Genomic DNA, 6,041 nt, shown 5'->3' with positions numbered 1-6,041 from the left:
ACAACAAAAAAAAACAATCTCATAACCAAGTGGAATTCTGCCAGCTATGCAAGGATGGTTCAACATTAAAAAACAATCAACATAATTCATCACATAAATAAAACAAAGGAAAAGAATCATGTGATCATATCAATGGATGCAGAAAGCAAATTTAACAAAATCCAACACCCATTCCATTTAAAAAATTGGAATAGATGGGAAATTCCTCACCATAATTAAGGGCATATCTATATATAGAGAGAAAACCATGGATTCCAAGTGTGGTGCTGTGGGATAAAGCACTGGACGGTAAGGTCGGTTTGAACCACAAAGTTGATGGCTCAAACTCACTAGCCACTCCTTGGAAACCCTATACAGGGTGCTATGAGTTGGAACTGACTTGACAACACTTAACAACAACAACAAAATATGAAATCAATGGCCAGCATAAGTCACAATGGTGAGAAACTGAAGTCATTCCTCTTGCAAAAGGTAACCAGACAAATTTGCATTTATGACCACTCCTATTCAATATTGTGCTGGAATTCTTAGCCAAAGCTATAAGGCAAGAAAGGGAAATTTAAGGCATCCAAATTGGCAAGTTTTTTTTGCTTCACACAAGCAAGCAAGGTTGTGTCATCTGCATATCACAGGTTTTTAATGAGTCTTTCTCCAATCCAGGTTCTTCTTCATTAAAAAGCTGCAATTTGCAGCTGATACAACCTTGCTTGCTGGAAATGAAATGGACTTAAAATACTTACTGATGAAGATCCAAGATCACATACAACCTTCAACACAGATTTCATTTCAATGTAAAGAAAACTAAAATCCTCACAACTGTATTAATTAATAACAAAGATACACAGAGAAAAAAAACGATGTCAAATACTTCATTTTGCATGATCCACAATTAACATTCTTGGAAGCAGCAGTCAAGAAATCAAATGACATATTGCATTAGGCAAATCTGCTGCAAAAGATCTCTTTCAAGTGTTAAGGAGAAAAGAGATCAGTTTGAGGAATAAAGTGTACCTGACCTAAGCCATGGTATTTTCAATTACCTCATATGCATAAGAAAATTGGACAGTAAATAGGGAAGACCATAAAAAAAAATGCATTTGAATCATGGTGTTGGTGAAGAATATTTAAAGTACCATAGACTTTCAGAAGAATGAGCAAATCTGTGGTAGGAGAAGTATAACCAGAATGTTCCTTAGAAGCATACAGGAATCAATTTGACTACATATAGGCTTTCTGAGGCTATAAATCTGTGTGGAATCAGAAATTCTCGTCTTTTTCCCACAGTGCAGCTGGTAGATTGAAACTGCTGACCTTGTGGTTATGAGCCCAGCTCATAATTTACTACATTACCAGGGCTCTTTTACTATACATGAGGATAAATAAAAACATTTTGCTTTAACATCATAGAAACCTTTATTAAACAAAAATATCAAAATGTGAGGCTCTTTTTCCTTAACATATATTTCATCTATGTCTTCTATGCACTTCTGAAGGCAATTTTCTCATCTCTCTAACTCTTCTCTGAAGATTTCTGCACTCTTGAGGGATTAAAGTTTTGGCATCCTTGAGGGACCCAAATTGTATTCCTTTTAAGTGTTCTTTCAGCTTGGGGAACTAAAAGAAGTTGGGGCTTTAGGATGGATGGGTAAGGTTTTCCAAAGAAATCCTTGTAGGATATTCCTTGCTACCCTAGAATAATGAGTAGGTGCATTGTTGTGATGGGAAGAAAAATTCCTTAGTTCAATTTCCTGGCCTTTTTCTCACTAATGCAGTTTTCAATTTTCATAAAATTGTTTCTTAATAAGCCCCCATGATCATCCTGTGTCCTTGAAGAAAATCTATCAATATTACTCCTTTGGAATCCCCAAAACAGTCACCATAACATTCTAACCTGGCCTCTCTGACTTGAATTTTAACTCACCTCAGGGGCACACAACCACCATCATGTCATACATAGTCAAGAAAATTTGAATATTATCTATAATCTAAAACCAAATAAAAATATTTACTTTAATTCACAGTGTATATTTTAAAAGGACATAGCCCCTAGTAGCTAAAATTATCATTCAGAGAAGAGGTTTTGTGGGTGGGGACACATCCATTTTGGCTTTATAAAATGTAGCAGCAGGCACAGATGGGATGGACAGGAAAGGCTAGACATGCCTGGCAGGACTGGCTCTCCAGGACCATCACTAGTGGCAGTATCTGTAACCCCATTTCTTGCCAGAGAGTGACATGACTGTCTTCCCAAATTCCCAGGTCCTTTAATGCAAATATGAAGTTTGGGACAGTTCTCTGAAAGGCACTCAGCCTTTGAATGGCCAACCCTCTCTGGAATTCTAGTTCTGCACAGCAGCCTGTCTCCCAGCAGCTATCTCCCAGCAGGACTGGCTTGTGCATTGTTTGTATTTCTCAGAGTAACCCTGGTTACCCAGACAATGTGCTTTTGAAGGGGCCTTCCTGGTTCCTGTCATGTGGCCTCCACCCTCTGAGTTACTGCCCTGGCCTCTGCCTCCTGCTCTTCCAGACCCCACTTGTTTGCCTCCCCAAAGTCACCCTCTTCAGCTATGACTGCTACTCAAGTGACAGTAATATCATACAACAGGATCCCTTTTCCACAGTTCTGAACTTCACAAAGTCCTGGGAAACTAAAGTTTTTCATGCTTCATTGGACAGCAAAACCTGTCCTGAACTGACAATAGGTTCTTTGTACTCTACCTAGGATTAATATCCTGATATTTCTCTCCAGAAATATTAACATGTTTGATTACATAATAGATGACATACACATGTATTCTTTTTCTTAAAATCTGAAAGTTTCTGACTGCTTGAACATATCTGTCTCCAAATAAATAAGGTCATAGCTTCAAATAAGGGATTTTTCTGCGAATTTTTTGGCAATTGTGACTATGAGGGGGCTTCAAAATGCTTGCAGAAAAAATCCATTTTCTTATAATTCCATTTTTCTATGAGTTTTGAAAGCACCCTCACATGTGTACTGTTCTAAAAGCTTCACATAGGAAACATACAACAGCATGTTTTAACACAAAACTAATTACAAATAGGAAAAATTATATTGAAATCAGATTATTGAAAGTTGATTTTATAGCAATGATTGTGAGGGTGGCACAGGACCAGGCAGTGTTTCGTTCTGTTGTACATAGGGTCGCTGTGAGTCAGTACCAATTCAATAGCACCTAACAACAAAAATAGCAACAACAATGAATGAACTGTAAATGCCAAGCAGAATCTCAGTTTCCCACAACAATAATGAGTGACAGTGAAGGTTTAGGCTGGAATGATTGAGTGAGCAGCAAAATGCTATTGAAATGAGGAGGTGCAAGTTTGTACAAAGGAAAAATACAGAGTTCTCTTTTAGTGGTGATACATTTGAGATGCCTAAACACTCTATATAGGACAGTTCTACTTGGTCACATGGGGTTGCTGTGAGTCAAAATTGATTTGCGAACACCTAACAATAACAATTATACTTTCAGTTGGAAATGTTGATAGAATGCTGATGGACCAGGCTCTAGAACTCAAAGAGAGGTCTGAACTCAAAAAAATGAAGAGCCATTAAGATAGAAATGAAAATTAAAGGCAGAGCTTGAATGAAATCACTTGTGGAGGGAGAGTCTTTACAATCAAAACAAAAAGAGTGATTTTGTTTTTTGCAAACTGACAGATGAAACATTCATTAAAAAAAATATCAAATTTTGAAGCTATTGTTCCTGAGCATGTCCTCCATCTAGGACTATACACTTTTTTTTTTTTTTTAAGGTTTTTATTGTGGATTGAGTGAAAGTTTACAGGCACATCATCAGTTTTACATTCAACAAATCATATACCTTGTTTCATTACGTTGATTATAATCCCCTCCATATACCATCAGTCACCAGTACTTCTCTCTATACTCTTTAGCTTTTTAAAAAACACACAAACAAAAAACCAACAACACTCAGGCATACATAATAATTTACATCTCCAAAGGGAACATTCTGCAAGTCTGCTTCTGGCCACCAGCTCCCAGTCCTTCTCTTCTTAGTCCATGAATCAAGAGTCCTCAGCCACTCCCCCTCTCCATGTCCCAATCTCTGCCTCTATCTCCCATGCTACTGCTTCTCTGGATAAGGTCTTGCATACTACTTGTGCATGCCTCTCCTGATGGTCCCAGGGTCCTCTGTTTCTGGACTGTAAGATTAACAACTCCCCCCTTTCTGTTACAGAACCTCTACACTTACAATTGTGACAGTCCGATTAGTCATGGTAACAGTTATTCACTATTGAATCTTATGAATCTTATCCCTATCTCCTTTCACCAGACCCTTCTAGACAAGATGACAGCTATTCAGGGACACTTTCTTTCCCCCCACACTCTTAAACTAAGCTCCCTCTTGAAACCTTGTAAGCCAGTCACTTCATGCCTTTATTGCCCCCTTAGTTTAGGTAGCCAATGTCTAAGTTGCCCATCCCTATCTACCCTGTGTTCAGAGGGGATAGCATTGATACTTGCTGTGAAGACTCTTTCCCTCTCTGTTGGTATTTAGAGTAACTACTGCTCTGAGTATAGGTCAGGTTCATCATGAAGATGTATCTTCTGTCACTGTAGCTGTTCCAGTCTGCTTGTCCTTTCTAGTGGGAATGTCTCACCTCATAGGGTTGTGGATGGGACTCAGGATTCCACCTAAGGTCCTATACTCTGTAAAGGCTTTGCATGAGACCTATTTCACTGGGGAAGTTGTAGAACCCCTTTTAGGTATTCCAATCAGTTATAGGGTGAAGGCGGGCTTACAAGTTTTCTCTAATCATGTTTCCCAACATTCCTTTCTATCCCACTCAAGTGTATATTTTATAATACTAGGTAAGGGAAACTAATATTCATAAGACAGTCAAGGATTTTAGTATTATTTACCCACTTCAAGCTATACCTAGATCCCTGTATCCCAGAGCCCTGTTGTTCCAAGGTTGAGTATGCATCACTATTTACCTCTGTCCCGCTAGACCATGCAAACCTGTCTCAGTGTTCCCCTATCTATCTTGTTCTTCTGCCTCATTCCTCCTTCATGTATTGCCCTCCGCAACACCCAAAATAAACCCCCCATCCAACCCCATTGTGGTTACCTTATATTCCATTAGTTCTTCCCTCCATTTAAGACAGTCTGTTTTATCCAGTAATCTACCTGACCTTCCCACCACGTGGATGTGTTTACCTTTTTTCACATTGTAATTGTTTTGATCATAGACTGACCTTCCAGATCCTCTGTTCTTATAGTTTTATTCTGTTCTTGACTCTTTCATTTGTCAACTGAGTTCAGGTTGATGCTGCCATGCACATTATCATTCTGTACTTGTTGTGTGTTCTTGTTGGTTCTCAGTCCATAGAACTTCCTTCAGAATGTTTTTCATAGCAGCGTTGGCTTTGGTAAAATCCCTTAACTTCTGTTTATCCTGGAATGTTTTGATTACACCATCATATTTGATTGACAGCTTTACTGGGTAGAGGATTCTTGGGTGGCAGTTTGTTTCTTTCAGGATTTTATATATGTGTCCTCATTGTCTTCTTGCCTGCATGGTTTCTGTTGAGAAATCTGAGCTTAATCTAATTTGCTTGCCTTTGTATGTTATATTTCTCTTTTCCCTAGCTGCTTTCAAGATGCTGTCTTTATCTTTGATTTTGGAGAGCTTGATGATTATATGTTTTGGTGATTGTCTTTCAGGGTCTATCCACCCTGGGGTTCTTTGAGCTTCTTTAATGCTTATCTTTTCACTTTTCATGATGTTAGGGAAATTTTCTTCCAGAAGCTCTTCAACTATCTCCTCTGTGGGCTTGTGTGAGAGTGTTCCTGTTCTAGAATGCCAGTAATTCTTATGTTATTCCTCTTTATGTTATCTAACATGAATCTTAGGCCTTCTTCAGATTGTCTTATCCTTTTTTGTGTTTGTTCTTCTATCTTAGTAGTGTTGAGGGTTTTATCTTCTAGCTCACTAATTCTGGCTTCTATCTCTTTAATTCTACTCCTTTGCCCTTTCAATGTATTGTC

The sequence above is a fragment of the Chrysochloris asiatica genome, unplaced genomic scaffold, assembly GCF_000296735.1.
Source record: "Chrysochloris asiatica unplaced genomic scaffold, ChrAsi1.0 scaffold00122, whole genome shotgun sequence".
Lineage (NCBI taxonomy): Eukaryota > Metazoa > Chordata > Mammalia > Afrosoricida > Chrysochloridae > Chrysochloris > Chrysochloris asiatica.
Note: the sequence above shows the minus strand (reverse complement) of the source record.